The sequence below is a fragment of the Mauremys reevesii genome, linkage group 3 (genome assembly GCF_016161935.1).
Source record: "Mauremys reevesii isolate NIE-2019 linkage group 3, ASM1616193v1, whole genome shotgun sequence".
Lineage (NCBI taxonomy): Eukaryota > Metazoa > Chordata > Testudines > Geoemydidae > Mauremys > Mauremys reevesii.
The window spans coordinates 118,531,932-118,540,336 of NC_052625.1; positions in this window are offsets into that span (position 1 = coordinate 118,531,932).

Consider the following 8,405-nt stretch of genomic DNA (forward strand, 5'->3'; position numbering starts at 1 on the left):
CATGAATTCATCCAGTTCTTTTTTGAACCCTGTTAGTGTCTTGACCTTCACAACATCCTCTGGCAAAGATTTCCCCTGGCTGACTGTACGTTGCATGAAGAAATACTTTCTTTTGTTTGTTTTAAGCCTGCTACCTATTAATGTCATTTGGTGACCTCTAGTTCTTCTGTTATGAAAAGGAGTAAATGACACTTCCTTATTTACTTTCTCCATACCAGTCATGATTTTATAGACCTCTATCATATCACCCCCTTAGTCGTCTCTTTTCAAAGCTAAAAAGTCCCAGTATTAGCACCCTCTCCTCATATGCAAGCTGTTCCGTACCCCTAAACATTTGTGTTGCCCTTTTCTGTATATTTTCCAATTCCAATATATCTTTTTTGAGATGGGGCAACCACATCTGCATGCAGTATTCAAGATCTGGGCGTACTATGGATTTATAAAGAGGCAACATGATATTTTCTGTTTTATTATCTATCCCTTTCTTAATGATTCCCAACATTCTGTTAGCTATTTTGACTGCCACTGCACAGTGATTGGATGTTTTCAAAGAACTATCCACAATAACTCCAAGATATCTCTCTTGAGTGGTAACAGCTAATTTAGACCCCATCATTTTATATGTATAGTTGGGATTATGTTTTCCGATGTGCATTACATTGCATTTATCAACACTGAATTTCATCTGCCATTTTACTGCCCAGTCACCCAGTTTTGTGAGATCCCTTTGTAACTCTTCGCAGTCTGCTTTGGACTTAACTATCTTAACTGTTTACCCCCTTTTCCAGATCATCAACACAAACCCCATCAAAGGAATGGCTCACCCAGAAATAACAGTATAACAAAGGGGAACTCTATTGGAAACAAGAAAACAGGATCTGTGGAAGGAAAGGGTTGGGTGAACTCATAAGTACTAAAATATCAACAAATCAACACAGTTGCCTCCTTGCAACACTCCCAGGCAGATGGCAAGCAGAGGATAAGTCCAGACACAAGTGCTATAGCTATAGCACTATAAACGTTGGCCAGATTAAACTAGCAAACAGTGTTTTCATCCCTGAGTGGGGTAGAGTCCTTACCTGGCTGCCTGGTCTGTACTTCTGTACAGGCCTTGTCTGGCTCTCAGTAGCAGGTGCCAGGTCAGATCTCTGCCACTTTGGATGCTGGTCTCTGCATAGCTGGAACTGCTTGACCCATGCACTAGATCCCACAGCAGTTCACAGACTCCATTTTTGGAGAATGGAAGCTAATCAGAGACTCCCTGAGCTGTTCTGCTTCTCTCAGTTCCAAACGCAAAGCTCAAAACTGAAACTAAAATGAGTCTCTTTCTCTTTGAGTCAGGCTGCCCCCTCCCACTGAGGGGCTAAACAGGCCTGGCTCATTGGCTCAGCAAACTGCTTGACCCTATTACCCCAAGCAGAAGCCTCTTTAGTGGCCTCAGCAAGAGTTTCTAGGTTCTTCTGTCCCCACCTCTAACTCCAAGAATGCTGGGAATTGTTATCTCAAAGGGTTCTGGTAGCCATTATTGTTCTATTCCATAAGGTGAGAAACCCAAGAGACTTGGTCCAGAATTGCAGGAGCTAGTTAACTCCAAATGTGGTTTACAACCTTCCCTGACTGGGAAACTTGTTGTCTCCATCAAGAACTTAAGTATAAACATAAAATAATACGTCAAATAAAATTAACACGCACAAGTGCAGTGCCCTAAGAAAACTTGAGGGCAACTTACAGGGGTTTCCAGGACTGTGAAGAATACTCCTGACATCCATTTATGGATCTCATTAAGAGGCACATTAGAAGAGACATCAGGAGAGTCACAGGTTAACTGGATGATGGGCTTCACCACTTGACCAGAGCACCTGGGTACTGGAGGATCCTCAGCAGCTGTAGGGCATGAACTTCCTACCTCAAGCTCCATGTCTGGGTCCACAACATCTCCTCTGTAGGCTCTTCTCATCTGGATTCCTTGGTGGTATGAAGTTTTCAGCTAGAGGCTTCAGCTCAAACCTAGGGGCAGCAAGGATGGACTGATCTGGTATTCTGGAAGTCCAGAGTACAGAACTGTTTGCTTCCTGACAACCAAGGGCATCATCTTATCATGACATAGTATTTGTTCTTTTGTTGAGGGTCTGATTGTCAGTGGGCATGTATACCTGGCCACTCTTCTTTCTTGACAGTACAATGGGAAAGGCGTAAGGACTCTGAGATTCCTTGGTGAGTCCCACAAACATCAGTTTTCTGAGGTGTAATTTCACATATTTCAGATCTCCAGGAGGAAGTCTCCGGGATTGCTCCCACAAGTATTTGGTATTACTCAGGTGGATGTGGTATTATCCTCCCTTGACACAGCCTACATGGGAAAACATGTCAGACCTCTCAGCCATCTTCTGATGCAAACACTGTTTCCATTTCTCCAGTTCAGCTGACTCTCCAGAGTCAAAGATGTTTGGGTCTACGTGTTTACGCCATAGCTCTCTAGTGATGGCAGCCATAGTCTCAACTCTGTATGTGTGGGTTATAGTCATATTCAGAGGTATGGAAATGTCACAGGTGGATTCATTCTTCATTTTGACTTTGACTCTATGTACTACTGAGGATATCGGAAATATATTTGTCTGCACTAATAGTCCTCTTGGTAAACCTTGCTCAGGAGACTCAGTCAAGATGACCTGGCTGTTCACTTTCTCTTCACAACTTGCAGTGTCTTCTATAAGACATTCTACTTCTGCGGGTATCACTACAGGTTTCCACTCAGTCTTCAATTTCTTCCCTGCAGGTCCATTCTAGAGTTGGTGAGCCTCTCTAACCTTCTTCTGGTAGGCATCCCTCACTGTGGGGCGTATGCACAGCACACAAAGATAGTCTTCTCCTCCCTTCCCATGGCATAGCCTGGCAAGTTGTCCAAACATATAGTGCCAATGAGAATAGGCCCCTGGTTGTGCTTCTGTGTATCCAGGAAGACCAAGGCTTATGTGTCCACTTTATGCCTGATTGCTTGAAGTTACATCACTGGGAAATCTAGGTGAACAGTGATGTACCCGGACTAAGGGTACTCATAGTTGCTTAGCCCCCATACTGCTAATCTTTGCAGTAAGTGGAAGGGAAAGTGTCTCAGTAATTTGTCATACAGGATCTGGAAGTGATAGCGATATGAGATCCATTGTTTAAGAGGGCTTTACAGATGTGTCCATCTACCTTTGCTATAATTTCCATGGCAGGACCTACCAGGCCCTCATTTTACTGGACCTATCCTTCAGACAGGACCCAGTACACTCCTTTACTGAGGCCTGGTCTACACTCGGGGGGGGGGGGGGTCGATCTAAGGTACGCAACTTCAGCTACGTGAATAGCGTAGCTGAAGGCGAAGTACCTTAGCTCGAATTACTTACCCGTCCTCACGGCGCGGGATCGACGTCCGCGTCTCCCCCGTCGACTCCGCTACCGCCACTCGCTCTGGTGGAGTTCCAGAGTCGACGGGCACGCGTTCGGAGTTCGATATATCGCATCTAGATGAGACGCGATATATCGAACTCCGAGAAATCGATTGCTACCCGCCGATCCGGCGGGTAGTGAAGACGTACCCTTAGTCTCTCCAATTTTTCCCAATTTTCATAAATTTATAGGAGCCTCCTAACCATGTCTTCTATGTTCTTGGACTTAGGACATCTTCTAACTTTATGCCCCGCTTCTCCATGGTTGAAACACACCAGAGGATTTTGCTCACACTTTGAGGAGGTCTCTGTCTCTCCTGACTTAGAGGTGTTGGGGTGGCTATTTCCCTCCCCCATGACACTCATAGATATATGGTCTTTGTGCTATCTTCAGAGTAGCCACTTGCTCCTTCAAGTACATCATTTGCTTTTGTGTATCCTTTTATGAGGTGGTCACTGTTTCTTCTTGACTTTTGGGAGCTGCTGTCTTGGACTATGATAGAGGAACCAAGAAGGCCTACTTTGCTGCTTCCCTAGTTTCTCCTCTCTTATTTCCTTAAATAGGCCCAGAAAGGTGGGTAGATTGTCCAATCTTCTCTTTAAAGAAGAGATTGAGGAGTAACAAGTCACAATAAAGGATCCCCTCAATACCTGAGCATTTTATGCATGGTTCACTTTGCCCAGCCAGATACCTTTCTTCAGAATCCACTCTCACTAATAACTTCTCCAGTCTCAGCAGGAACTTATATATTTTCTCTCCCTGATGTTGTTTAAGATTCCTGAACTCTAGAACACGACTTTCAGGACTTCACTACAGGTCTTGTGCTCTCTAGGACAACTAGGTAATCTTGTAGGTGGTGTCAGCATTGCCAAATCCGAGGGCCCTTAAAACATCAGCTGCAGAATCTCTGAGGCTTTCCTCTATCCTTTTTCTTCTTTTTTCCATTAGAGCACTGCCACTCTTGGATCATGTGAGTGGCTTGGCCCATCCAACTTTCAAAATCCTCCTCACCAGAAGGAGTGGGTAATTGTCCTGAAAATGTCCTCAGTCTCTTATAGTCTGCTATCAATGGCAGGGGGGCCGCACATCTCTCCATAAGTTGTCTCACTAGCTGGAACCAATTATGGGTACAGGGGGAACATCCCCTGACATTGAATATTTCAAATCCCTTAGGGTATTTCCTTTCTGTGCCAGGAAAGACTGTAACTCAGCACTAAAATTCATAGGTGTAGGGCCAGCAGGCACAACTCTCACTACATCCTGAATCACTATCTCCTTCAGAGACTAGCTCCTCCTTTGGTAGTCTAGAGGCATCCAGTACTTCAGAGCACTCTATCGGGGCACTAAGGCACCTTGTTCTGGTGCTGGTGAGTCTGCCTTTCTCTGTGGCTCTTCCCCAGACGTCCCCAGTGTGGAGAACACTGACCCTCTATTGTTTCACAGAGGATCCCTGTTACTATAATGGATTTGCCTAGCTGCAAGCCTTCTGCTTTGCTCCAGTTAGAAAGCAAAGTGCTCCCCATCTTGTATGTTAGAGCCTGCTCCACTACACTGGACTGACTGCTCACAGGCTGAGCAATAACTTCTGTACTGACTCCTCGTAAATTAAAATGCCAGTAGTGCCTCTATCTGCAGCCCCTCCCCTGTGGTGTGGCTCAAATCTCCTCCCTAGTGCTTGCTAGCTGGAGTGGCTTCTCCTCTCTTCTTGCATGGATTGGGTCCTAAGTTCTTTTTTCTGACATCGACTGCTTCCTCACTGTGCCTGGGGCACAAAGGGTGCTGTCCCTTGGGGAAATGAATAATGCTACTACTGCTTGCAAGGAGTATAAAACCCAGTTTACAAGAAACAATGAAGTACATCAACACAGCCCCATCAAAGGAATGATGCACCCAAACATAATGATATAACAAAGAGGGACTTTATTGTAAGTGGAAAAATAGAGTCTGGGTAAGGAAAGGGTTAGGGCTAACTAAGAAGTAGTAAAACATAAACAAATCAACCTATTTTCCACTAGCCAACACTCATAAGTCTTCCCAGCCCCCATCTCCTTCCCTGGCACCTTCACAGACAGATGGCAAGCAGAGGACAATCCAGAGATGAGTGCTGCAGTGCTGTAAACATTGGCCATCTTAAACAAGCAACCAAAAAGTGTCCCTTTCAGTATCTTTGCCCCTGGGTGGAGAAAAATCCTCTTCTGGCTCGCTGGTCTAAAGTCCTGTGGAGGGCTCTCAGTAGCTGGTGCCCGGTCAGATCGCTGCCACTCTGGAAACTGGTGCTTGCACGGCTGGAACTCCCTAACCCCATTCATTAGATCCCACAGCAGTTCGAAGACCCCCTTTGTGGGGAGTGGGAGCTAATCAGAGACTCCCTGAAACAGTTCTACTTCTCTCTCAGCTCCAAAGCTCAAAATGGAAACTAAAACAAGTCTCTTTGTCTCTGAGTCTGATTGTTCCCTCCCACTAAGGGGCTGAACAGCCTTGGCTCATCACTGGCCCAGCAAACTGCTTGACCTTATCACCCCACACAGAAGCCTCCCTATTGGCCTCAGCAGGAATTTCTAGTCCCTTCTGTCCCCTCCCTGACCCCAAGCATGCTGGGAAATGGTGTCAGAGGGCTCTGGTAGTCGTTACTGTTGTACTCCATAGGAAAGGAGCTCCTGGAGACTCAGTCCAGAGTTCCAGGAGCTGGCAAACTCCAAATGGGAGTTACTCTGATGCACAAACAGCTACACACAGTTACTGCACTACAGACAAAGAGATTAATAAATGTCTTCCAGAGTGCATATGTGTATGGGACAGGAATTCCATTCTGTTTTGAGTATCACTATTAAAAAAAATTACCATACCCTGCAGTCAGAGGCAAGATCAGTGAAGCTTGTGTTACTGCATTCTTATGGAATCCTGTAGTTCTTTTTTTCAGGACCAGGTTGTATAACCCTCAACTCAGGCTGGAGAACATTTATGTAAGTAGGGCCTCCTTGACTTAAGTAAGACTCCTTGTGTGAGTGATTGCTCACCAAGGAAGGTGAGGTTTGCACAATCTAACTTTAAATTAGGGCAGGCAAACAGACTGTCTAAAAATGTATGTATTCCACAACTCCCACTCTCTCAACTGATTCACCTCCCTGAGGGCAAGCTTTGTAGTGTTCTTCCTTCCCACAAATGTATATTTTGGAAGGATAAGGAACTATTTTGAGGTTCCATTTATACGACACGCTGTAAAATGAGGTCCAAGATGGATGAACAGAGGCTCTGTTTTTTAACAACAGTGACCTGGAGATTTGCACATCAGCCATCTCTCCTGTAGAGTCTGACAGATTTAGAGTGCCTGGAAATGTTTGCCAATAAAGATGTTATTATAACTCCAGCGCCTGCTCTGGAAAGTTTATGAGGTAGTGTTATAAGCTGTTCATGTTGCCTTCCCCAGTTGATGTATAGGATAGACAATATGCCAGGTGCATCTCTGAGTAAAGTAAAGCTACTGTGCCACTATGCCACTATCCAGTGTCAAGGATTTCACATGCTATTTTTAGTACCTAGACTGCATGTGAAAAAAGTGGAGCCATTATTGACCCACTCCCAGTGTGTCTTTGGCAAATTAATTAACATTTATGTGCTTCAATTTTCCCATCTGAAAAATGGGAATAACATCTACCTCACCAGGCATATTGTCAGGGTCAAATTGTTAACGGGTGTAAAAACATCTGCAATTCTTAGTGGAAAGATGGTCTAAACCAGCAAATAATTGTTATTAATATACAATGTTATTGCTGAATCCTCTTTCTCAATTATCACGTCAAGGTATGTGTCATTTAATGTATTTAGAAAACATGTTCAGGATGCTAACAGAGTTACTCAGAGCAGCTCATAAATCTCTCTATCCAAAGGCAGTTTCCTTGGCCAGTATAGAATAGAAGTTAGCTCCACTTTTCCTCCTGTAATTACTGGAATTAATGAAATCTTCATGTGTCTTTATATGTCTCAAATGTATCTCTATTAAATCTGTTTTGTGGCCTTCATACTGCATACTAACTGTTTCTTTTGTTATTGAGGATTATGAAAGCTTTGCTCTCTTTTATATCGTCGTGTAGCAGGATGGTTAGACACCTTAGTAAACAAGTAGGTGAACCTTTTCCACTGACTGTCCCCAACCTTATTTCTCTAACAAGTGGAAAGACAGTGGCTTGAGAACCAATCCTTTTTCTTTGACTACATCATTGACATTAGCTGCACATTCCTTGAATAGCAGCAAAGTATTCAACTGTCTAGATGCAGCCAAATAAGAACACAAAACTTACTCTGAGCAAATCACTAACATCTTATGTCAGCCAACAGTGGGCAGAAAGGTTTTCTTATCCCTTTAGCTGTTGTGCATGAGAGTAAGTCCAGACTCTAAGGAAACTAAATTAGTGCAACATTTTCTGTGCCTCCATTTCCATTCTAGGAAGAAAAGAAAAAAAATAGGGATAGATAATAAAAAAAAGTGGAACATGGCCAGAGAAGTCACTGTTACTTCTCTAATGTTGGTGTGGTCATTGCTGAATAGGTATAACATAATATCTGATGGATATACCACAGACAGAGGGTTCACCAGGGGAAGGAGACCAAAGCCCTGAGGTAAGTGGGATACCGGGAGGAAGCACGAGCAGGAGAGCGCAAGAGTGGAGGACTTCTGCCTCATACTGGGAAAGCAGGACGATCAGCAAGTTATCTTAAGTGCCTATACACAAATGCAAGAAGCCTGGGAAACAAGCAAGGAGAACTGGAAGTCCTGGCACAGTCAAGGAAATATGATGTGATTGGAATAACGGAGACTTGGTGGGATAACTCACATGATTGGAGCACTGTCATGGATGGGTATAAACTGTTCAGGAAGGACAGGCAGTGGAGAAAAGGTGGGAGAGTTGCATTGTATGTAAGAGAGCAATATGACTGCTCAGAGCTCCTGTATGAAACTGCAGAAAAACCTGAGA